Raw genomic sequence first — 27,332 nt, 5'->3', positions numbered from 1 at the left:
TCTGTTGATGGTTGGTGTTCCAGCCCAATTCTATTTTACGTGGTTCATTTCTCATTACTTCAGTGTTTTCTTCCTTGAGATCTCTATATGGAGTTAGCTACCTGGTATCATCAAGTGTCCGATTTCCAGCTTTGAACCATATGCCATCATGCTGAGATATTGCAAATTTGATGGTGTCCCACTCTACTTGGGTCCTACACACACTGCTAATTTTATTGTCAAGGTATGCTTCCATTCTGGTTGGTTTTTCATTTAAGCAGTAAACAAGGCTATTGGACAGAAACAAACATTCAAGGTACAAAATTGTATAAGTAACTTCCAGCACATATAAAAGCAGATAAAGATTCTCTAAATTTAAGGAAGCAATATTCAAGTTTTTGATGACCCACTGTTGTTACAATGTAAATGAATACTTTCAGCAACCTAGTAGCAAATAATTATGTTTATGTACTATGCCACAGTCAATGTCAACAGCATTTTCTGTCCAATGTTTGCTATGATATGCATTAGTATTACAAACAGAAGTGTTCCAACTGTTGTGTGTTTTTATTTAAATCTTGACTAAGTATGCTATGAAAACTATCTTTTATGTAATTAATGAAAGTTGTGTGTGTAGTTTTAGTGTAAGACTGTGTAGGATATTGTCCACCCTTGTGTTTGTAGGATACTGTCCATCCTTATATGTGTATGTATGTGTGTATATACATTTATTTAATTTTATATACTATATATTTTCTTGCAAAATCTATGCAGTGTAAATTGTCTCTGGATGAATAAACTACTACTACTACTACTACTACTGCTATTGTATCTGATGGTTGGGTTCAGATGGGGAAGAAATAACTTCTGCAAAGGTTGTCAGTGACCTCTCTGTATGCAATGTCTGTCATGATAAGCAAGCACAGTGACAATAGTTCTATGTCAGAGGGTATCCTGTGGTAGTGCTGAAGTGGGCCTCATGCACTGCGTATACTAGAATGACATTTTCAGTTTGTGTGAAACCTGCAGTTTCTCAAACCATTTGTCAGATGACCACTCAGCCTCATGATGCAATAAATGCAAAGAAATCATGTAATAGGAGAAATACTGGTAGAATTGTGCAATAACCTCTTAGAGGGTCTCACCATTAGGGATCACTTGATTGAAGACACTGTGATGTTACATGGGCATGTACTGCCTGAAGTGAGGTGATCAAGGGCACACTGCAGGCTGATATGTATTGTTGACAAAGACAGCCACTGCACTTTTTGCTCTGTCGTTGGTAATGTCTTCTCTTCAGAGGAGGTGATAGCCTCTCATCATGTGAGTGTCAATAGGTTTAAAAGTGTTCCTTGAAATCCTATTCCATTGGTCTTTCCTGTACTAGGAGTTTCACTTCCTCTGTGTGAATTCTGTAACCTATTCTGGTTGCAATTAAATATTGAAATGGGGAATGGTGACTGGGACTTACAGAGTTGGCTGTTGAAGCATTGGCTTTTGGCTAGTATCCCTGTCACTAAATTTTGACATTAAAGCATTTCCCTCCACAGTCTTTGTGCTACCATGGCAACTACTCTTGTCTCATTATGACAGGATCACTTGCAAGTACTGGGTTTAGATCCAGCTTTTGGAGAGTTGGCTAATTTATATGTTTCCTTTGGTGTCTTCACCACTGTAGTAGAACTGGCCATAAACACTGTGGTTTAGTGGCTGGAAATTACTTTTTGGGTCCATTGAATGGGTTTGTTTTCAGTGTTTTTAACTATTCCATTTTATTTTCTACTTGGAAAAGAGGAGTGTCATTTCTCTAATCTGAGAGGTATCTGAAGCAGTTAATAATGCACACAAATTGGGTAGTTGTTGCCCGTTTCATGTTTGCCTTAACATGTTTGCTGAAAGATGAGTAATCCTTGCAGGTCATTTTCATATAGGCAAACTAGTGATATTTAGAGCATCACATGGTGTTGGTGATGAATTCCCAAACCACTCGACCACTCAACCCAAAATTGTCCTAATGTTTCTAATGTTTGCAGCATACAAGCCAGCTAATTGTTACCTTTTCTAGAAGTAGCATGCCATGGGACATTATTGAAATATATTGGTTTGACCTTCTGAAAATATACCTTGTCTCTCTCAATCATAAAATCCCTCTCCTCTGTCAATTATGAAAAACATGTCATTGGATACTTGGCCCATGTTAATTTTAGCTTAATTTTCAGGGTAGCTAATTAAGAACTCTGGGTGGTTATGATTTTTTTTGTGGTACTGAAGTACCTAAGGTTTTGAGAGAACTTGTTAATATCTGATATTATCCATTTGTTTTTGTTAGAAATTGATACTTATGTGGGTACCTTTGGAAATGTGTTTTCAAAATACAATTTAAATAATGATGAGAATTTAGACAGTTTGACATTTTCATGGGTTTCTCTGTACAATTCATCACAGCTTTGGTTTGCTAGTTATTTTGTAATTTTTTTGTGTCTGATGAATGTCTTTTGCATGTGTGCTGTTTAGGGAATTTTTGCATACCAGATTTTATTATAATTTGCCATTTGAAGTGCAAGATGTTTTACAGTTACATCACAGCTTTCCCTGTCCATATTTATGGCCACATGGTTAATTACTGATGGAATTGTTGTATTAACACTTGTTGCACTATTGACCAATAGGGACATACCAAATCTCTGAGGGATATTTAAGAGTGTGCTACTGGTCCTGGTTTGATATTTGCGTTTATGTCTCCACAAAGGGGTTTGTTTGCTTTTGTACTTGAGATTTTATTTAGAAATTCTGTTAGTTTATTAAAAAAAAAAAAAAAAAAAAAAAAAAACACACACACACACACACACACACACACACACACACACACACACACACACACACACACACACATATATGAATTTCTTTTATCAAGCCCTCCTAATGCAATAGCTTATATTTCAAAGTGGTTGCCTTCACTTATTGTACTAAGGTCATGTCTTGATTTGAACTATGTTCCTTTTCTTATATAAAAAGGACTTCCTTTATTACAAAAAAAAATACATGTTTCTGTGTTTGTACACCAGTGCTCAATGACAGAAATCTCTGTGTAGTCAAAAACTGGATCAAACCTTCAAATTGCTGTATTTTTGTTTATTGAGTGTATGTCCTGATGTCGCTGGAATATAGTCTTTTGGTAAGGGAATCTATTGTGTGCATTTATCCAAATAAGATCTACTTCTCCTACATGTGACAGCAGGTGTTTGACTATGTGTAGCCTGATATGCACTCCTTAAACTTTCATGAATCAGTTGTACAAATCCTCTCCACTCAGTCCTGTTTAGGTGCTGGCCATGTCTAGTGATACCCTGCCAAATGATAGTACCAACTGGAACCATAGCAACATGTGTGAAGTTGGGTGCAACCAGAGCTGTCTGTAACCCAACATTAACTGGCCTGAAAGCTCCATAAAGGTGTGGCTGATGCTTGAACAGCTCAACAGAATGTATGCTGGTGCAATGAGTCAGGGAACCTATCTTTTCCAGGTTACCACCTCTGTCTTATGCCCTGTCCTTGTACAAACTGTTTGTGCCCCACCCACTATCACTGCATAGTCCTCTTCTGATAAGTCCTTAAATAAAGACCCAAATTTCTCCACAACTTGACTTAGCCCTATGTTTAATTTCAAAATGCTGGATGGCCCAGTATGCTGCCCCTAAGTTTTCCTGTAACTGAGGGACTACAAATAGTCCATGACTACTACCTAGCAGCAGCACTGTATTCTTCCTAAGAGTTTGCATAGTCTTTGGCTTCCTGCCCTCTGTTGAAGTCTACTGTAAATTTCTTGCTCCTGGTCCTCCCAGAGGCTGTTCTTCACCTAACTCCAACACTTATAGATACCTAATTTTGGTTTTGATAGTAAAACTATCAGATCACACCCTCTTCCTCCCTATGCCCCTATCAGCAGCCAGTTCCCAACTGCCTTCCCCTCTATCTCCCTTGATCCTGGCCAATTCTTCCTTTTTTCCTCAGCTGCACCTGAAAGGGTACATATTTTCCTTTTCTGTTCATTACGAAAATGTTCCTGGTGCATACTCTGCAGTACCAGAAGGAGTCTCTTGTTTTGTTATTGTTCTCTGCACTGCATTCCACCCCTTCCCCCGACACTGAAAATATTTTCTACAAGATTGGCAACTACTCACCCTAATCACTATCGTATAACAGCTCCTATATTTATAACTGATGGTTGCATTAGAAAGAAGGGTTAAGTTTAACTGGATAGAATGCATGAAATTTATGAAGGAAGTGGCTATGTGTAAACGAAAAATACACTAAATTGCGTTTTGCGATGTTGCCGCTGTTCTTGTACTGACTTATGGCTGTAGTAGCTGACGAGCAAATAATTGGTTACGTTTTGGTGAAATTTCGTTATCAAGATTGTTTGGAAATGTTTTGAAACGTTTACAACTCTGAAAATTCATGCCCACTTTGCGCGTATGAAGTAAACAATATGAAATGTGGTGACAAATATGATTTACAAACGTTTAATTACGCTTCTATGGTGAGATCAGACACTTATGAAAATAATAGCTTGATTGTTAATGAATTTTAATGACATTTTTTATACTACTACGAACACTGAAACATAAATTTTAATGATTATATAACGCAAAATTTCGGCCTACTCCGCGAGTATGGTTTTTCTTGAGTAAACGAGTTGCTTTAAAGATAGCAGGACTACAGGAAATCGCAACTATTCATTTGTGCAACAAGAACGACCATTCCAAGTAAACAAAACATGAACTGCAACTAATTTAAGCCACACCTTCAACCGTAATACATTGAAATTACTATGTGTAAACCCGAAAATAAATAACTCTCATGTGATTTCTAGGAGAATTACTCATTCCCTTACACGATTCAGTTGCAATACACTTTCTCCTGACTTCACATCGAGCCGCAAATACTATAATAATGATATACATGTGCCATGTATGTAAATATATGACTGACTCCATAATGCATTTTTTATTTCCTTCGTTTATTTTGGTTTAATGAGGGATGCAACATCTTACAAACTTAAAGATTTTGAGTTAATTACTATTACAAACAACGAAAACAAGCAACATTCTAGCGGGCCTTTCTAATCCTGTCGCCAACTACTGGAACTTACGCTTTCATTACCAACATAACAATTACAACAGCATTATTTGCCAAGTGCAATGTAGGTAGATGATACTTGGAGATGAAGAAGCTTGCACAGGATACAGTAGCATGGAGAGCTGCATCAAACAAGTCTCTGGACTGAAGACAGCAAGAACCTTTCTCTCAAATATAAGATTATATTAAGCGATTAAATTGATTATTGGCCTAAATTATAATTGACAAACATCGCTTTTGTATTTTACTGTCATGTATTATTTTGAATTCTTTGATGTATTTTTCTTCCGCTCACATATTGGCAAGCTGCATACATATTATCCATGTAATTAGTTTATTAGATAACAAATTAGAGGCTACTGGCATTTACTGCGACCTGTTAAAAGCCTTTGACTGCGTGAATCACAGCATTATCTCAACTGAACTAGAATGTTATGGTGTTACCGGCAGTGCTGCGAAATGGATCGCGAATTCCGTGCTCTTAATTTACCTGGCACTCCAAAGTTAATTCTTCAACAGTGCAGTCAACCAATGAGAACGGCGTTACTATCGTCCAATGAAAATATTTGGCGCGAATGTACTGGATATTAAGTTTTGACGTTTACAGGACATTTGTGTGCCTATATGATCGGAGGTGGGAAAGAGATATTCGTTACGAAACGTTTGGCAGTTTCAAAATACAGAATTCGTGCCAGTTCGGCAAACCGTGGGACTTGGTGTGCTGCCTCCTTTTATGCCCACAAAGATATGATGTTCGAAGACATGTAATGTTTCGCGTTTGCCTCTTGTTATGTGGAATTCATTAAATACCTGAATATGAAGCAGACACCCGGTGAAAATTAACGACTGCGGAGTTGTAAATATATTGCATTGATGAAAAACGATTTCAGAAACAGTACCCTTACAAAACGAAGAATCGCAATCCAATGTAATATTTTGACAAGTAACTGGAATTTGATTTTTTGTGGAATTAGTTAAAACCGAGGATATATATTGGTTTTTTGAATACCTCATACAGAAACTTTTGAATTTGTGTCCTCTGTGTGCCTTTGGTGAATATTCTGAACAAGCTGACAGTTATTTATTGCAATTACAGTCATGAAGGGGGGAAAAACAGAGAAAAGCACATATAAAAAGGGCAAAGAGGATAAGGCAAATTAAGTGATCATTACATTAACCCACCCAACTGTGTCAAATTTAATTATTTCATTAAGTATCTGCAAATTTCACCAGTCCAATCTTTGTACACAGTGTGCTGAAGTGCACTTTGTTGAGGGTTGAGAATAGGGCCAGTGGTGTACAGTATGCTTTTAGTTGCTTTTTTTTAAAATATCTGCCACTTGGTCCTTGGATGTAATGTAATGAACATTCAGATGTACTTTGTTATACAACTGATGTATGATGCGTAAGTTGGCTATGTTCCTACCTGCATAATATACATATGTGAGAGATTATCAACGAAAATAGTAATTTTTCACAAATACGTTGAGTTCAACAACATTCTTCAACCACATGATGTTTGTTCTAGCTGTTGCTGAACCAATATGTTTTGCTTCTGTTGAAGATGGTGAAACACATCTGTCTCCTGTGAGTCCAAGAAACAGTATTTTTTAAATCTGCAGTATGTGTTCTGTTTTAGATATTCTATCTTCCTGAGTTGGAATCAACAGAGAGTTGAGCATTTGAATTTCCCTTTTTGTAATACAGAGCAATATTATGTTCGTTTAAAATACTGAAAAAAAGAAAATGTTTCAAACGTTTCTAGTAGAACCCTGTTGATTTATTCCAATGTATACTACATTAGTCAACTGATGCACTTATGTATGATGATGTAGATGTCATTAAATACATCAAACAACCTATAATTGTCTGTACAGTTTATTCCCAAGCATGCCAACACAAGCATCTGCAGTGGGTTGTACTTACATTGATATTTTGCAGCATTTAAAGTCTTCCATATTGAATTTGTTCACTAATTTGTCACAATGAATGTCTTGACTAAGAAACATTTGGCTATTGGCATTCTCCACATTTATCCCAAGGGATAATTTTGGTTATCCATTTCTTGGCATTTGAAATTTTGGTTTTGACCTCTTTTTAATGTTTGCGAGTTTTGTTTGAGAATTATAATCATCAGTGTTTTTAATAGGGAGATATCTATCAACTTTGGATTGTTTAAACCTGATTTGTTTTATAAAATTGTCAAATGTAGAGTCCCAAGTTCTTGGTGCCTGCCTCAGTCCTTGATTGAATTTCCATATAAGTTCTTTTATCTTAACCCATTGAGGAACTTTCATATAAATTTCTTTAGTAAGTTTTCTGTGCATGAATTATTTTGTACATCATTTTCATTCATAACCTTTTACCTGAGCACAATAGTTGAAAACTAAATGTGGCTGATATCTTTCAGTATTTCTGGATACATTTTATTGGTTTTCTGCAGAGATTTTGCTTTGTTTGCTTCTGCTGAAGTCCTGGGCTGTGAGTGAGTTATCTTCAACAGTTTCAGTTCCCTCTAAGTTAGTATCATTATGATACTCTTATCTTCTGCTGTGTTATGTTATCCATCTGAACAGTGTCCTTCAACATCCAGTCAGACCAACTTTCAACTTCAAAAAGAAATGTAAATATATATTGCTTTCTGTCAAAAGAATGGTGTTATAGGACCAAACACATTACTATGTATCAGCTCAGGTGGTTGTTTGGCTTGAACATGACACTGAACATGTTTTAACTCTGTTTGATCTTTATGAAAGTCAAAAATTAATTTTTGTATTTAGAATACTTCCCTTGTCAGATTCCTCTTGTAGAAAATAATGCTTATTGCTATTTTTGAGGTTCAAACGTTGTAGTTGTTAATGCCACAAGTATACACCACTGTCTGAAATGTAAGCAGTCCACCTAGAATTCTTGGTATGTTTGAATGAAATGATGTATATGTCTGATTCTTTTCTGTGAACTATAGCTATAATTTATTGCTGCCCTTTTCAATTAAACCCACTGACTTTTCAAAAACATATCCAGTCATTTGTAGTTTACACACTAACAATAAGTTATGTAATAAATGTGGCACTAGAAGAACATTTTATTTTTGCTTTAAATTTTCTTTCAGAAACAATGGTTTCAACATCAACTTCTCCAACCTTTCTGGCAAACAGAAATGTATCTGTTTGATTGCAACTTGATATATCCTTTGACCTTGCTGTGAGACAAATGCTGTTGAGAAATACAGTTCATTTAGTGACCTTTTGTGATCTTCAGAATTATTACATTGTGCTTGTTTGTGCAATTTTCTATGTTTTATACAACTCATTTTCAGTTGCTCACTTGAGTAGATTACAGAGCAGCAACTAGAACCTTTCATTGTGGATGCATTGTTAGTAACAACTTGCACACTATGTCAGTTTCTTCAATATTATCCCCATAAGTTTTCAAAGCACAGTAACTTATCTAAGTTAAAGAAATATTTTCAATGTATTGTCATGTGTGCTACACTTGTGTGTCAATAGAGCCCCTGTGAATATACGTTGATTAGCCCTACCTTTCTATTCAAAACTTTTGCATTAGTGGATTTTGCAATTTGTAGACAGATTTCTTGGTTTTGCCATAATTCAAGTAACTGGCTAAAATTTTTGTATTATTTGTGACTTACACCTCTTATCATTTTTACTAAGTTCTCCCAGAAGGACCTTCTGTTGTGGATGTTGTTCAGCTGTGTCGTCCTGCACACATTTCTGTGTAGTACTTTTCCGTATAACTCAATAATTCGAAATTTCCAGTTGGTAAAGTGTATGTCATCAAACATTAGCCTGTGCTTCTCCATCTCCAGAGCCATGACTGAATTATGTATGTATTCATTTATTAGGTTTTCCACCTTTATTTGTTGTACTGGTACTGTAAAACCTGCACCTGGGCTCATAACCTGTTGTTAATGTTAAAAATTGCCAGGTATCTAGATTAGTATGTATATCAATTTATTACCTATCACAATTACAAACGCAGTAGACCGATGAAGACAATATGCCGAAAGAAAGACGGAAAAAAAAAGCATCAGATTCCGCCCATCTGCTTTGACCTGTGACGTAATGGTGGTGAGGTGTGTGACGTCAATACGACGCGGTGTTTTTGAGTTGGTTGTGTTGGTAGATGTCGTGTTGTTGTATTTGTTGGTGCCCTCTGGTGGTGTACGTGGGCGTGCTCAATTATTATGTGGTACTGCGACCATTTGCGTTTTGGTTGTCATTGTGGTAACGTTTTGAGTTTCGGTAATTACTACAGTAAGGTGGGTACGTGTGAGCGCGTGTGCATGGTGCATCGCCGGAGGCTTTTTTGGTAAGTAATTTTTGTTTCGGTTGTTTTCTATAGAAGGTCGGTTGTGTTTTAATTCATGTAGTTAGAGGTATTCGGGGTTTTCGTTCCGCTTTTCTGCGTTATAGGTGTTTTTTTGGTATCAATATTTGCGATTGAGCTATGTAAGTCAAGTAAAATGCCAGTTTCCTGTGGTTTTTTGGTTTGGCAGAATGTTTTAATTTAGTTTCATTACATGTTTTAGGATTATGCGGCATTTCTTTACTGTTGTATATTTCGCTTATCCCGACCTAAGGCCCCAATTTTCCGCGGCTGTCCCATTTGTTTCATTTTATTTTTGGAGTGAGAAGGTAATGTGTTAGTTCTAGTTTTGTGCGCTTGTGTATGTAGTGACGTCATTGTCACCATATTGATGCGCTGGAACTATCCGTTTCCACCGTATTGATCGTCATGGGTCCAAGCAGACAATTGGAATCGGTCGATTCTGTAATGCTGAGACATGCTATATGCTAAGTTGAATATGTTTATGTACTTCCGATGCAGCAATATGTTTATAAATATTTGACGCAGCAATTTGGACAACAGTGGATTTACTTATGTAGTTTAGTGCTTCCTTTCTAAAGCTGTGGGATTTCAGCATACTCAGTTGTGACATTTCACGCATCTGTATTGCTCTTGCAGTTTTATTACTCTGTTCAGTAACAATCTCTAGCGTTGGCTACAGTGTGGAAACCAGAAGTGTCTGTGAGAGCTAACAGTTGAGGAATGTAAGAGTTTAGATTAGTACATTTCTCCAGTTTATATGCCTTTCCTGTTACTGCTACTGCAGTTGTGAGTAAGTGAAAGCAACAGTCACTAACCAAACTACTGTATTAATTCTATGCCAAAATCTGACTAGTAGGTCTATCATGACTGTTCCACAGTCAATGGCTTGTGATTCAGATAAACTATATTTTCTGTGTTGTAATATTCTGGAACTTCTGAAGTGAGTGGATTGCTAGTTTTTATGGATTAAACAATACTCTAATGCTTAATGTAGGGGAAGAAACAATTATACTGTTCTTGGGATACAGGCAAGTATGGTTAATGTCAGTAGTCAGTTTCAGAGCCTCAGATCTTGTTCCTGTGTTTGGGACATGAAGGAGATAATTTCATGTTTCAGTATGTTTGCAAATGTAAATATTGAGAACTGACTTACTACAAATATGTGTAGCTCTAAAATGTGAGAAATCTGATATTTTTTTTTATGTATACCTGTGTATTGTGTATCAGTTACTTACAGATGAGTGAATGCATATCTTGTTCTTCGTTTGAGAATCTACTAATTGGTAATTGATTTCACATTGTCATACATAATTTGTAGTTTTATGGGATTGATGATATGGGCAATCAAGGGATAATGTCACGCAAACGAAAGGATACAGAAACTGGTACTTAGTAACTCAACCATTGTAGTGGGGGGGGGGGGGGGGAGGGCGTGGGGGCATAATTCTGACTGGGGAGAAATCATGTATAGGGTTTCGCAGGCTCAATGTTATGCCCTCTATGATTCCTGATACATGTAAATGATCATGCGTATAATGTACAACTAAAAGAATTTGTTCTTTTTGCAGATGATGCTAGTATTGCAAAGAATTGAAGCATGCATACAGCAATAGGAAAAATGGCAAATAAAGTTCTTAAAAGTATGACTGGCTAGTTTCCTGTGAATGGTCTGTCACTCAATTTTAAAGAGAGAACACATCCAGTTTTGCCCATCTAGGAGCACTACACCAATGATAAGTGTAAAACATATTGAGGAAATAATGAAAAGGGTGGAAACTACAAAATTATCAGGAGAGAGATATGGGTGTTAGTGTCCTGTTTGAGATTGAAATAATAGATAATTATTGTGAAGGTAGTTTAATGAACCCTCTGCTGGCACTTAAGTGTGATTTGCAGAGTATGTGTTAAGGTGTAGATGTAGATGTGTCCTTACTGATCAGAATTCAAATTAGAAGAACCATATTGTTGAGCTAGTAAAACAGTTTAGTTCAGTCACATTTGCATTTAGAATCATTGCAAACCTTGAGGAGATAGAAATTAGCAAGTTGGGGATTTTGCATATTTTCATTTAAAAATGTCTGGGGTATCTCATCTTTAAGGCAGAAAGTTTTCATTGTGAAAAAATATGCTGTGGGAATAGTGTGTGGTAATCACCCACAATCATCTTGCATACATCTGTTTAAGGGGTTAGGCATTCTGACTACTGCTTCACATGCTATTTATTGTCTTTGAAGTTTGTTGTAAATAATTCACTACAGCTCAAAAGGAACAATGATGTACATAATTACAATACCAGAAGGAAAAATAATCATCTGCATGCATTAAGATTATCTTGAACACAATGTGCACAATGCTGTAATGAGAAATTATGATCACTTAAACAGTGATATAAAATGCTCACATCTGTGTATCTTTTTTTTATTTAAAACAAAAATTAAAATTGATTGAAGACAAACTTAGAAAAGTTTGTAATGTAACCATTTGTAAAAATTAATTTGCAATGTGAATGTAAACTCACCAGTTGTATGTCATTCCTATCTGTTGTGGAAAATGATCCATGAAACATGTACCGAAGTAACATTCTGATACAGACTAAGAACTAACCACCACATGTGGGTTTGATTAGATTAGATTTACTTTCATTCCAATTGGTCTGTAGTGAGGAGGTCCTCCAGGATGTAGAACATGTCAGAAAAACAATAATACATGACAAATACTTAAAACTAAAACAAATAAGCTAATGTACCTTTCATAGGTCCCAAGTTGAATGACTTCCTTTTTTGAATGAATGCTATATGAAAGGATCATTTTATAACACTCATTTACTAACATTGCACTATTGCACTGAATATAAAATTTAAAAATGTATTTTATTTATAAGGTAATAAACATATAAACACAAAAAATCAGTTGCTTCTACTGAGAAATTCATCTATGGAGTAGGAGGAGCTGGCTGTGAATAAATCAATGAGGCTTCTCTTAAACTGAATGTCATTGGTTGTTAAGCTTTTTATGACTGCTGGTAAGGTATTGAAAATGTGTGTTCCTGAATAATGCACACCTTCTTGTACAAGAGTGAGTGACTAAATCCTTGTGAAGATTATTCTTGTTTGTAGTATTGATTCCATAAACTGAGCTGTTGGTTTGAAAAAGTCATATTTGTAATGATAAATTTCATTAAGTAATAAATAAATTGGGTGGTAGTAGTATCCCTAGTTCCCTAAACAGGCCTCTGAAGGATTCTTATAAGCAATGAATAGGAACTCCAGGTAGGCATATGAACAGTATAAGGGAAATAGCAATTGCTACTCACAATAAAGATGATTTGTTGAGTTGCAGAGAGGCACAATGAAAAGATTGTTACACATTTAGGTATTGGGAAATACCTAGAGAAAAGGAAATACACACACTTACTTCACACAAGCAGCCACACTTAACTTGCTGCTATCTTGAGTAGGTTGGACTGGAATGCATGAACCATCTTGTTTGAGCTCCTGGAGTGGTGTATATTTGTGTGTGAAGTGTACTTGCTTGTGTGAAGAATTAAGCATGTGGTTCTATTTCTGAATGTTTTGGCTGAAAGCTGAATGTGTAACATTCTTTTTGCTGGGTCTGTTTCCAAGTCAAAATGTTACCTTTATGGTGAGCAGGAATCTATCCTTTCCCTTATATTGTTGGTTGAAGGACAAGAATGTGTTGGTGGCAAGTGTGTGTAGAGGTGGACATGACATTAGCCTTGTAAAACCTTAGATCACTGTATTTTCTCTAAGAAATGTGCTGCTTGACAGCAGGTTCATAGGTAGGAACAGAATTCCCATGGAATGAAACCTGGTGTAGATTTACATGTGCTGGAAGGTGTATGAAGCTGCAAGATGTCATGTGGTTGTAGACTATTAGCACTTTGCTGTTATGTTTGGTTCATTTCACGTGGCTCCACTTGAAAGATTATTGACTGTGTAATTGTTTTGTTAGTTGAAATAGAAAGCATGCCAGTTGTATGTCACATTGTGACAAAAGCCAGAAATTGGTGACAGTTTTACAGTGGCTGAAGTTCTGCCATTTGAGAAAAGCTTTAGAACCAACAGTGAACCTCTACTGGGTGCCATAAGCTGGATGGGTCTTGTTTTATACCATAGAAGATGAAGTCATCCCATGTCTAATGTTGAGTAAGCTCATATTGATATTTTTAAGGTATCCTACTAATTAAAGTCTTTATAGATTACACTATATGGTTTTGTTTGTAGGTCATATGTTGCAATATGTCTGTGTTGTGGGAATGAACTAGTGGCAGTTCATGCAGACACAGTTTGTCCTCTGACGTGGCTTTGGTTGTAAAAGAAATGCTGTAATGTTCTCACCTGATGTAATGTTTTGTTGCAGACATGGTTGTGAGAAAATACAGCTTTGAGATTAATAGATATTGTCTTCCATAGCTGTATAAATTAACTTTTCTTTTCCTCTCTTTGTATTAAACCCCTCACTGCATGACCAAAATTGTCGATTGCCAATGACAACTTGAGCCACAACATTGTTTACTGTTCCTTGAAATGAATAGTTTAATATATTTAATGGTATTGTGTATGCAAATGTGTGCTTAGAGTATTAGAGTATAGTGTCAATAAAATTGTATGAAATATTACATTTGTTACCAAGATGTAGAACTAGGTATCAATTTCATCCTTATTTTTGCACATAATTATTACTGCTATATGCACTGCAACAACTGAAACAGAAGTGGGGGAAAGAAAAGATCTTCATGTGACTCATATTCTAAATACAGCATATTCTTTAACAAACTGACTGAGTTGTGCCAGTGTGAGTAAATGATTCCTCAGTTCTAAGGAAGTGTTATATACTATTAATTTGTCAAGTGTACACGAATCTTATGTTTTGGTGTTGATGTGTACAGACAAAGCAATGAATTTAATTTTACTTTGATACAGTATACTTTTCACATAAGGCCCACTTACATACTTCTCTATGACAATAATATAGTTTCAGGTTAATAATTGTGAACTATGGAGTTTAATGTGGAAAATAAACTGACTTCAGGTTACCCATATTAAAGAGTGGAAGAACCATAATCTAAAACCATATAAACCCATTTGTGTGAGGTTGCACATTTTTAACCTCTCATTATCTTCATTGATTGTTTAGTTGAACTTTAATTTCTACAGAACAGTTTGTCAAGTAGTAATATTGTCTGTGTAGTAAACACTTACTGCAGGTTAATCGATTTGGCAATAGTGAAATGTTCTTTATATGTAACATTTACTCAACATTTAATAGTTCATGTTCCAGTCATCCTAAATGACTTAACACCCCTCTGGATACTTCATGCAATGTGTTTGTTGAGTCAAAGACCCCAAATCAAGTACTGTATTGCTATCATTTGGTTAGTAAATGGAAGTGGATGCCAAGTACCTCACATGTGTTTTCGTGGATGCATCTCAATTTTGTTTACTATGTGAGTATGTATAGTGTTTTCTGTACTCAATGCTCATTACCAGCAGCAGTTGGGTATTTTTGGTGTATATGTGGTTCTTTCATGAACTTGTAAAATCCAGGATGGAATATGACAGTATTATGAAATGCATAGTTGTTACACACTGTATAGTGGAGATGGTGAGTTGCATGTAGGAACAAGAAAGAGGTTCTTGCAAGTTACCAAGGAAAAAATAAGCAAAGAGAATGTAAACTGGGTTACAGGTTTGTTGGCAGATGGTAGATGTGACTAGATTAGATGAAGTTAGTTGGTTGGAAGTGGATCTTTCTGACAGTCTTGTTGTGCCTATCTATACTGAGCATTTCTGCTATATGGTGAGTAGGAACTATCCTTTTGATAGTGAACCCAAGTAATACTTATAGCAGCAGTCATCGGGTGTCATTAATGTTTCAGTAGGACTTTATGGCACTATTAGCTTTATATTTTGATATACTGCAAACATATAATGAATGATGAACACCATTCACTATTCTGAATGAATCAACATTGTTTGTTGCAATCTGTTTTCATTGGGTACATGTTATCATTGGAACATTATTGTGCATATTTACTACAACACATAAATCAACTCTCAGCAGGGCACCACTTACCATTTTTAGCTGCAGGGTGGTTATTCTTCCATGTCAGAGTGATGTAATTTGGTGCATAATGTTGATGTAGCGCAAATACAACAGTTGGGTAACAGGTTGATTACCTCTTTATTGAACAAAAAAAAAAGACTTCTGTTCTTTAGAAGATTTGTCATTTTTATGTGGAACAATTGCATTACAGTGTATGATTTTAACAAGACTGATCAAATGTAGACTCAGTTCAGAACTGATTTACAATGCAATACAATGTCTGGAGGATGGCTTCAGGTTGTCAAACACAGCAGGCTGATGACAGCATTTGGTGGTGGTGTACATTCAAGAATGAAGAACAGGGCCCTCCTAACATTCATGGGCCAATATATATGTACATACATCCATATGTAAATGACTGGTGCAAAAGCACTTTTGCTCCCACATGCAGATTTGGGGGTTAAAACAAGCCTGAGGTATTCCTGCCTGTTGTAAGAGGAGTTGGAGTTATGTAATGGTCCCCTATAGGGTTTGACCTCCATTTTTCAAAATTTTCCTGAAGTGAACTGGGGAAGGGCACCTTACTTGGTGCATTGTGTCCATCATGTGTTGAGATCTTCAGCCAACTTTATTGTTGAGGCATTGCAGTCCTGCTCATCCTCCATCCATTGTGTGAGGACACGTTCCTGGGTTTGTTTTCCTCTACCCAGTATGCAGTGTTGTTTTCTGTGCCAATGATGACCATGGAATTCTTTGCAACTCATATCCAGCATGGTAGCCAGTCTGTTGTGGTGGGGCTGCCATGTACCCTGTTGGTTGTAGCTTCCAAGTTTCAGTACAATGCAAGTAAGTATGATCCTAAATCATTCCCCTCCCTGACCACACCATGGGAGGAATGCCAGGGTAAGGATGGCAGCAAACATCATTTGTCCTGGTACCTTGTATAAATGAGAGGTAATGGGGACTCCTTTGTCTTGATGAAGCCTCAGTTTTGTGTAGAGCATTTACAGGACAAGTTTAGGGAGGTGGAGGGCTTGTCCAAAATGCAGTCAAGGTAGGTCTTGACAGAAATGAAATCCTCTGCCCAGTCATTTGCATTACTTCCTTTTGATAATCTGGGGGATGTTTGTTACCATCATTCTTCATATGAGCTCAAATATGGTCCAGGGTATTACATTGCACAAGGACCTTCTTTTGCAGTCTGATAATGATCTGCATGCCAACTTGGAGTGATGAAGAGTTCATTTTGTACAGTGTGTCCATTGGGGTCTGAGGGATAGTCAGGTAACCACCAGTGCCGTTGAGGGTGATATTACCTGAGAAGGTCAAGGTGATGGTCTACTGCTGTGATGTGAAGCCATATATTGCTCCCCCAATGTGGTGCTGGAAGTTCAGCCATATTTCTTTGCGCTGTACTTCCAGTATCATGTGTTAGATTGTGGATGTCCATCCCATCCCAGTACTCCATGTGCCCCACCTCCCATCTGTGTCAACTGTGGAGAGCATCATTCCTGTTGTTCACCAAACTGCAGGATTTTACAGTGAGGAAGGAAAATCTTGGTATACAAGATGCTTGACCAACTGACCTACACTGATGCTAAGATGAAATTTGAGCACCTACATCCAGTGGCTATGATCTCAAGCCCTTTTATGCTGCTGCTATGAGAACAGTTGTAGGCCCATCAGTTCTGTGAGTTCCAGTTGGCTCTCAGAGTGGGAACACTATACCTGCCCCCTTGATGGTGGGGGGGGGGGGGGGCGGCACTCCACTCTCTATTGCTCCTGCACCACCTACCTCTGAAGCACTGTCCACCAAACCATCAAGACACCAGTCCCCACTTCTTGGCTGGAGAAGCCTAAGTCTTCTTTCGCTCTCCTTGCTAGGAAGGGGTCCCTTGGGTCACTCCCTTTCCAGGTTTCTGCTAGTGGGAAAGATGACACAAGCCAATGGATGAAGTGCCAAAAAGCAACTGGTCATAGGGCTTCATGACCATCCTCTGTCCTGGAGACTAAATCAGTGACACCCTCACAGCCAGAGAAACCCAAGTATCAGTGAGAGGAATCCAGAAAGAAGACCCCTAAAACCAAGGGAATTGTGGTGGCACCCACGCCACTCCTGCTTACAAGCTCTGTATTTGAGAATGAAGTGTAGATTCTGGTGTCTGCTGAGGACCTAGATCTTGCCAGGCCCTCAGACATAATGGATATAGCCTGTTCAGGAAAGAAGTCGGTGGCAGCAGGTGACAAAGGAGTGTATCATGCCTTCCCAGTGTCACAATCATGTCATCCTTCAGTTGAATTTTGGCGGTTTTTACCACTACCTGGCTGAGTTTCACACCTAGTTCCTGGCAATGTAAACCCATGCCCTTCCTGGCTACAGGGGATATTACAAGAACTGTAGTGAATATAATAGTGTGTCAGGTGGAGTTTGTGTTTATGTCCTGAACTCAGTATCTAGTGAACCTGTGTCCCTTCAAGCTCTGCTTGAAGCTGTGGCTGTCAGGATGCAGACAATTCAGGATATAACTATCTGCAATGTTTATCTCCCTGCTGATGGTGTGGTACCCCTGAACGTATTGGCTGCACTGATTGTTCAACTCCCCAAACCCTTTATAGTTTTGGGAGATTTTAACACCCATAACCCCTTGTGGGGTAGCACCATGCTTACTGGGTGTGACAGATGTCGAAAATTTACTATCCCAAGTGTACCTCTGCCTCTTCAATAATGGGGTTGCCACACATTTCAGTGTGACTCATGGTAGTTACTTGGCCATTGATTTATCAATTTTCAGCCCAGGACTGGAGAGCACATAACTGGTGTGGTAGTGACCACTTCCCTATATTCCTGTCCCTCCTGTGGTGTCATGCCTATGGGCGCCTACCCAGGAGGGCTTTAAACAAGGCAGACTGGGTAGTCTTCACCACTGCTGTCACTGCTGAATCTCCCCCACATGGTTCCATTGATGTTGTGATTGAGCAGGTCACTACAATGATTGCTTATGTGGTGGAAAATGTGATCCTTCATTCTCTGGAGTGCCCCTGGCAAAAGACAGTCCCTTAGTAGTCACTGGAAGTTGCTGAGCTCTGCAGCTACATAAGTGGCCTGCTTCCCTAGAGCACCAAATGGCCTTTATGTGGGTCTGTGCCTGTGTTTGCCTGCTTATAAAATTATGGAAATTGGAGTGTTGTGAGATGTCTTGACCATTGGGTGTCATATGTAATCTTCCGAAGTCTGGACAAAGGTGAGAAATCTTTTTGGGTACCAGACCCCAACAGATATCCCTGGTGTTAACATAAATGGTCTGCTCTCTACTGATGCATATGTGATTGCTGAGCATTATGCCTTGAGCCTCTGCATTGGTGAACAACCCCACAGCCTTTTTCACTGCCAAATGGCGGATGGAAAGGAAAATCCTCTCACTACACACCATGGTGAACTTTACAGAGTGGGAGCTTGTCAGTGCCCTTGTGCATTGCCCTGACACAGCTCCTGGGCTGGATGAGGGATTTTGAGTGTAGGTTGATACATGTATGTTTGACTTGGCTGTTTTAGCGATAACAAAGGCAAAAAACGTCGAGAGGAAGCTGTTGGTAATATAAGGAAAGAAATTAACGCTATGTCTGTTACATAAGTTTGGAGCTGATGGATTATTATCTAAGAAAGGATGAATTGTGCATTTTGGAGGTTCTGGTCACCATGAAACCATTGTTAACGAGAAAGACACTGAACCTGCCAAACCCACCAACCAGATCAAGTAAGTACACAGAAGTAATTGGTAAATGTGTCAAATGTTTTTTGTTTTTTTTTTATTTTGGTTTTAGGGCACAAAACTGCTATGGTCATTAGCGCCTGGTCCGTGACTTAGGAAATGGTAAAAAAACCGAAAATGGAAACCAGCAGCAATGGGAACGAAAGTCATAAGATTGGAGAAACTAAAAGCAGAAGTAAGGCTTTCAAGTCCACTACAGAAAGGGGTTGGTTGTCCCCAAAAAAAGCTTCAAATGACTGACGTCATTTCACTGGCACTAATAAACTTGAGAACGTGATTGGCCGAGCGTGTGTCATCTGCTAAAATGGACAATATATCAGGCGACAGCTGTAGATGGGCGCGTAACGGAGTAAAATATGGGCACTCAATTAAAAGGTGTCTTACTGTCCACAGCTGAGAGCAGTGGGGACAGAGTGGGGGAGGATCGTCGCTTAAAAGATGTTGATGGCTAAAAAGACAGAGCCCTATCCGGAGTCTAGTTAAAATTACCTCCTCCCGATGACGCTTTTGGGAGGAAGAGGTCCAAGCACAAGGAAGAGCTTTCACGTCCTGCAATTTATGATGGGGAAGTGTCGACCAATGTGTGTGCCATAAAAAACCAACACGACGACATAAAACGCTCTGTAGATTGGCGAAGGGAATCGATTGAATAGCTGGCTGAAGAAGAGAGATGGCAGCCTTGGCTGCTATATCGGCTGCCTCATTTCCACAGATACCAATGTGTCCTGGGAGCCAGAGGAATGCCACTGAGACGCCCCCCAGGTGGAGCAAGCGCAGACAGTCCTGAATCCGGTGGACCAGAGGGTGCACAGGGTAAAGAGCTTGGAGACTGAGGAGAGAGCTGAGAGAATCCGAGCAGATAATGTACTGTATCCGCTGATGGTGGCTGATGTAGTGGACAGCTTGGAAACAGTGTAAAGCTCTGCAGTATAAACCGAACACTGGTCGGGAAGCCGAAAGTGATTTGGGGTGTTGCCAACAATATAGGCACTCCCTACACCTAATGATGTTTTCGAGCCATTGGTGTAAATAAATGTGGCTTCTGCCATTTGTGCACATAGAGCAGCAAATGCCCGATGATAAACAAGTGAAGGGGTACCATCCTTGGGAAATTGACAAAGGTCACGGAGCAGGCAGATCAGGGGACGGAGCCAAGGTGGTGCTGTACCCCAAGTTGTCAAGAAGGTTTTAGGAAAAGTGGAAGAAAGAGAATGGAGCAGTTGACGGAAGCGGACTCCTGGTGGTGGTAGGGAGGAGGGGCGGCCTGCATACCCTACATCAAAGGAGGCGTCGAAAAAAATGTCATGGGCTGGATTAGCAGGCATGGAAGACAGATGGCTAGCATAACGACTCAGAAGGACTGCTTGCTGATTGGACAGTGAGGGTTCAGCTGTCTCAGCATAAAGGCTTTCCACAGGGCTGGTGTAAAAAGCTCCAGACACTAAACGTAAACCACGGTGGTGGATAGAGTTGATATACTGAAGAATAGACGGTCGAGCAGAGGAGTAGACTATGCTTCCATAGTCCAATTTCGAGCGCACTAAGGCGTGATAGAGGCGGAGAAGGACCACTTGGTCCCCTCCCCAGGAGGTACCATTCAGGACACGGAGGGTGTTGAGGGATTGCAGACAGTGAGCCGAAAGATAGGAAACGTGGGAGGACCAGCACAGTTTCCTGTCAAACATAAGACCGAAGAATTTAGCGACATCTGAAAATGGATGGTTGACAGGTCCTAGATGTAAGGAGGGTGGAAGAAACTCCTTACGTTGCCAAAAATTAACACAAATGGTCTTACTGGGAGAAAAACGGAAGCTGGTTTCGATGCTCCAAGAGTGGAGGCGATCGAGACATCCTTGAAGACGTCGTTGAAGAAGGCTGGTCCGTTGAGAGCTGTAGTAGATCACAAAATTGTCCACAAAGAGGGAGCCCGAGACATCAGGAAGGAGACAATCCATAATTGGATTTATGGCGATGGAAAACAGTACAACACTCAGCACGGAGCCCTGGCGTACCCTGTTTTCTTGGGAGAAGGTATGGGAGAGAGTAGTGTTCACTCGCACCCTAAATGTGTGCTCTGCCATAAATTTGCGAAGAAAAAGGGGCAGCTGACCTCGAAAGCTCCAAAAGAACAGTGTGTGGAGGATGCCTGTCCTCCAACAGGTATCGTATGCTCTCTCCAGATCAAAAAAATATTGCTACTGTTTGGCGTTTCTGGAGAAAATTGTTCATGATATAAGTGGAGAGAGCAACAAGATGGTAAACTGCAGAATGATGCTTTCGGAATCCTCATTGGGCAGGTGTTAAAAGACTGCGGGATTCCTGCCACCAAGCTAAATGGTAATTCACCATATGCTCCAAAACCTTAAAGACACTACTCGTGAGAGAAATGGGGCGATAGGTAGAGGGGAGATGTTTGTCCTTTCCAGGTTTCGGAACAGGAATGACGATAGCTTCCCGGGAGGTAACGCTGTGTCAAATGTGTTGCTGTTGCTTCTATGAAAGCTGCTGCTAAAGAAGCATTAGAATTAGATAACACAACAGATGTATCTATGGCAGATGATGGCACATGGCAGAAGAGGTCACACATCAAAAAATGCAATTGCAACTGTCACTAGTGTTGACGCAGGTAATGTTTTAGACATTGAAGTGCTTACTAAATAGTGTCATCAGTGTAAATAAGTTGATAAAACAGGTGACAGCCATAAAACAAATTGTGCTAAGAAGTATGAGGGAAGTAGTGGGGGTATGGAGGCTAATGCAGTTGTTTCTATGTTCAGACGTTTACAATAGGAGAGAGGTGTGTGTTACACTGAGTTCTTGGGGATGGTGATACAAAAGCTTACAAATCAGTTGTGGAAAGCCAACCATATGGTAATAATAAGATTGTTGAGATTGAATGTGTGGGCCACATTCAAAAATGGATGGGAACACATCTCTGAAAATTGAAGCAGACAAAAGGAAAAGAAAAGTTACTGAATGGAAAGACTGTTGATGGTAAAGGAAGACTTACAGACAAAAACATTGATGAACTCCAGCATTATTATGGAATGACAATAAGGAACAATACACATGACCTACAAGGGATGAAACGAGCAGTGTGGGCTACATTCTTCCACAAATCTTCCACTGATGACACACCTATACATAGTCTTTGTCCACCTGGTGCTGATTCATGGTGCAAGTACTGCAAAGCTCAGGCAGTGGGTAGTGAGGAACAATTTAGGCACAAAAATAGCATACCATATCCAGTGATGGAAGCTATTAAATGAATATATAGAGAATTAGCTCATCTTGTCTTTCTTCCCAAATGTCTCCATGGTCAAACACAAAACCCGAATGAGTCTTTCAATAATGTAATTTTGACCCACATACCAAAAAATGTCTTTGTAGGAAGGAAAACTCTTTTCTTGGGTGTTGATGATGTGATAATGTTAAGTGATGGTATAAAGGGAAGAATTGGGGTGCTAGAGGAACTTGGTATCACTCCAGGTGCCAACATACTGCAAGCCTTTCAGTGACTGGATTGACTTAGGATCATGAAACCCCAGTGTGCAGCAGAGGAAATGACTAAAGAAGCAAGAGACAGGAGAAGGAAGCTTCTAGGTTTGCAGGATGGTCAGGGACAGGATCCAGATAACGCTGATTATGGGCCTGGCTGTTTCTAGAAGCTGGCATGCCTCCATGTGTAAGTTAATATCAAATAAAACGTTTGAAATTGATTTGCTGGAAATGACATTTTAAATTTATTTGACTCATTATCTCAGGAAGTATTATGGATACATGTCTCTAGTTTTATAGTGTGTTACCACTTAGTATACTGCAGCTACTAAACCTCCCAAAACATGTCTACCTCTGAAGGTTTTTCACTTATGGAAGAAAAAGTGGATGTTTAAAAGAAAATATTGAATAACATTTTTAAAAAATTATAACTAGCTAATTATTTTTGTGTACATTTTGATTCTGGTAGAGTTATTAGAAAAGGAGTGACACTATACATCCCTAAAATTTCAGATCTCTGTCACAGGTTCTGAGATAATGGGTCATCAATATTGCAAATTTAACACTGTGGGTATAGGATGAATGTACACCTCTTAAGTGATTTTGGGAACTTTTGGAAGATGTATGGACAGATATTTTATGTACTTTTGCAAACAGTTGCACTTATAAGATGAAAAGGACTGTGATTTTTGAGACTATGAGCACAGCTGAGTTTGTGTCACTTCCCATATGTTATTTGACTATAGGCAATACATTTGCAGGTGTAAACATAACTGCAATAGGGGTAAAGTGAAAATGCCAAATTCTCATGGAAGTGTGTACTGGACATTGATAGTTTGAAACTGCAGATGAAGATAAGTATTTTATGGGAATATAAAGATAAACTTGAAATAATATTTGAATTGAAGGATGTATTCCATTTGTGAGAGTGTTACTGTTTGACGGTGTGAAAGTGTTGAATAGAGTAGGTTGTGTGGTCCAGCATTGCTGTTTGTCATATTTTATTAATTGCTTCTTACAATGTGACTGCAAGTTATGAAACTTGTTTAGTTACAATTTTACAGGTTTTTGTGCACATTTCCTTATATTTCAATTAGTCTGTTATTTTTTGTCTGACAATGTTGTAATTCTGATACATCCTAGTGAATAAATGTATTAATGGTAAAAGGAATGTGTATATGCTAATGTGGGATCCAGCTCCATAAGCTTGTTTACATGGCACAAGCAGCTATGGAAAATGTAGGGTATGGGACAGATTCTTCAATACCAGCATGGGTGTGTGTTGGATTTATGTTCTGTGATGGGTATAATTTCAGTAGACATATCTGTATTGTGCAGTATAGTGTTTGACATTTTGTATTATCAATAGGCTGTCTATAATATTCTGCAATTTGAAATACTGCACAAGAATGTGGGCAGTGTGGTGGTCACTTCAGCTTGATCAGCTATTGAAAGGAATCAGATGAAACAATAGACGTTGGTAGTAGGTCTTGTGCTGTTGGGTTCTGTACAGACTTCATTATTTAAATAACTGATCCATAGGTTATGAGGATGGAGTAAGTGACTGAAAATATTTGACTTAAACAGCCGTCTTTTTTATTGCATGGACTTTAAATCTTGATATTAATGCATACCAAAGGAGCTGTAGAATTTAGTACCTGATGTAAAATTCGATGTGATACCTTTGTGTGCTCCAGAGAAAAAAGGGCGTTGAAAGATGTACAGATGTGAAACAAAGTGATGTGAGGGTTCTGTTTTTACTGACTGAGCTAAGGAACAATAAAAATTAGTTTCACTCTACGAAGTAATAATCTTTATGCAGGTGTTGTATTAGTAATACAAAATTTCCATTGAGCAATATTTGGAAAATAATGGATGTTAGTTGGTTTTCTGTGGCACAGGATATGGCTAAACCATAATTATCCTAGAACACTGCAGGTAAAGTATATCAGTGAACTGGTGTTGGTTGTGCATTTCCTTTTGTTGTTCACAATCTCAGAACCCTTTCGATTTATACATGTCTTGGCAAGGAGATGATGGAACTACGAATGTTATTCAATTGCTGTGGTTGTATTGAGCTGTTTCTTGAATGTTTGTGCCAGTGTAATCGGAATACTGATGGCTAGAACGTTATGACTGCAACGTGTTGTTGTAATAGCAGTAGCTGCTGTTTTATTCATCCGTAGATCATTTTTTTACAAGGATATAGAACATGTCAAACGATTGATATGAAAGTTACCTCGAAAGTTTTTGAAAGTGACAATGCAGCGTAACTTGATGTAGTTTCATGAGTAATATAGATGTTTCATGTTTGGATTGTATCTGATAAATACGTGTTTTTGGGAGGGACCTAATACGTGTGATGCCGATGTATATATAGAAGTTAATGCTGCTAATAACGTAAATTATGTATGTACTGCTCTTGTGCGTGTAAGACGATGTTCAGAGCGGTGAAGTACAAATTACCTGGTGTTTAGTGCAAAAGTTGGAGGAGGAGAGTAATAGTGTTTAACTTTCAGTCGACCAGGTCATTAGAGACGGAGCAGAAGCTCGGATTAGAGAAGAATGGAGAAGGCAATCGGCTGAACGCTTTGAAAGGGACCATAATGGTATTTGTCTTAAGTGACTGAGGAAAACCTAAACGAGGATGGCTGGAGGCGGGTTTGAACCGTCTTTTTTCCCGATTGTCTGTCCAATGTGTGTGAGAAGTCTGTTGTGAAAAATGTAAAAGATCAGGTGCGGTGATCAGTTATTTGTCTGGAAACAAATACAGGAAGCGGTAGCATACTGTGTTCTTTTGAGATAGTGCAAGTTCTCTAAGTAACGTACTTTTCTACACGGGTGCAGCACGTCTTTTCAGGGTTCAGCACCTAAGTCACTAAAAACGAAACCTTTGTACAATCAATGTGCCTTTCCACCTGTGTCATGGCCCATGTTTCTCAGGAACAGGCAGAAACATCGACCTGACATCTCAAATACTATGGTGTATGACATCTTGGCGGCGTTATTAGGCACACATCATACGTCAATGTACTGTTATGATGTATTTGCTAAATTTGTGAATGTCCTTTTTTACTTGAAATCCGATAAATAAGCATTTTTTTATGACATGTTACGGTGCAAATTATTTAACTTACTGTCTGTCGTTCATGTGCATTTAGTTTCCATGAACATAGGATATTAAGAGCGTTGTATTACATATAATTAGATAGCGCTATGGCGGGTTTAATGTAATGATTGAAGCGTGCGTTGTGTTTGACGTCCCTCGCGAGACACCGGTAAAGGAGCTGCGCCGAACAATTACTTGTTCGGCAAGAAGGGCAGAGAGGGAGAATGGGTTGTGTGCGGTTTGTACGAGCCGTAACTGATGCCAGCGAGAGTTACGCCAAGTGCAGCTTCACGCTCTGTAATCTCATGCACCCCGATCGGTAAAAAACGAGATCATTAGTTACTTTGTCACGAAACGTTAGAGGCATTAACGTGAAACGCATGTGAAATAGTAAGGTGCGCCAAGTTAGTGGAGTCTAAAGATTCGGTATTTATGTAATGGGTATTGATATTCGACAAGTCTCTCTTCAAAAGGTTTTTAAGAAATACTTTGCTGTCTGTTTGTATGGAACCCTCAGAGTGCGAATTCCACTTGCACTTGTCTCGTCTTTGGTATTTATATAAAATTGTCTAACTATTGATGATGCAATATTTGATATTTCCTAAAAAGAAGAGCATAATTGAACTGAGCTCGTTATTTTTTCATTTGACTCCACGCAACATTTTTTGTAGACATGAATACGCTAACGCCGTCCTTACCTGGAGATTAAATGTAGTTGTCTGCGGTGAATGTGAGGAGATGGAAATCAGTTGCGTCGATCATGTGTGTGAAGTTACGCTAGTGGGATGTGCTGTGGCACAGTTGTTCCGTGTAACAGGAAGCACCGAGGTGCCGCACAGCGCGAGGAAAACGAGGAAAGTCGAAGCCACGTGGCGGCGCGTTCATCTACAAGATGTAAATACTTGGAGCGCGTGCGGTCAGTTGTAGCTGCATTCCAGGAATCGGGAAGTGGAGGCCTGTGGTACTCGGGTCTCGTCATGTGACCAGTACCAACCGAGTATTTGCGTGAAGCAGCGCAGCATCGCGTGAAGTTGGCAGCGGGCTTTGCACCGATCACGGACGTGATGACAGTAATCTGTGACCGCGAGTTTTGCTATAAGTAGGCCTGCGCGAGCGTTGCAATGCAGTGAGACGGCGCGGCGGTCCAGCGTGTACTGCGTAGTTGGTGATGGAAAGCGGATTTAGTTTCTATGATATTATTAGTTGTAAGTTGGAGCCTTTGAGTGTAGCTCTACTTGCCATGTGGGTTTGTTGTCGAAATCGGCAGACGTATTCATTGTCGATGTAGGATATGTGTAAGTGTCCTACATTGTGTGTTAGGTTGCATAATCGACGTATTAGTGCAATTGATCAAGCCCTGTAAAGGTGTTGTGTTAATTGATTCTTCAGTCATTGTCTCTAGTGGAAATAAACTGTTC

At 39.0% G+C, this 27,332-nt stretch overlaps 1 long non-coding RNA gene across 1 annotated transcript in view; it reads right to left on the bottom strand.

Moving 5' to 3' along the window:
* LOC126253168 (uncharacterized) overlaps positions 1–26,847 on the bottom strand; it is an 87,035-nt gene extending 60,188 nt beyond the window's left edge. The window contains exon 1 of the long non-coding RNA XR_007545914.1: positions 26,613–26,847. This is a non-coding gene — a long non-coding RNA (uncharacterized LOC126253168). The remainder of the gene's footprint in view (positions 1–26,612) is intronic.
* Positions 26,848–27,332: the final 485 nt, after the last annotated feature.

Source organism: Schistocerca nitens, chromosome 4 (genome assembly GCF_023898315.1).
Source record: "Schistocerca nitens isolate TAMUIC-IGC-003100 chromosome 4, iqSchNite1.1, whole genome shotgun sequence".
NCBI lineage: Eukaryota > Metazoa > Arthropoda > Insecta > Orthoptera > Acrididae > Schistocerca > Schistocerca nitens.
The sequence above is the reverse complement of the archived record's forward strand: the minus strand, read 5'-3'. Positions and strand labels throughout refer to the sequence as shown.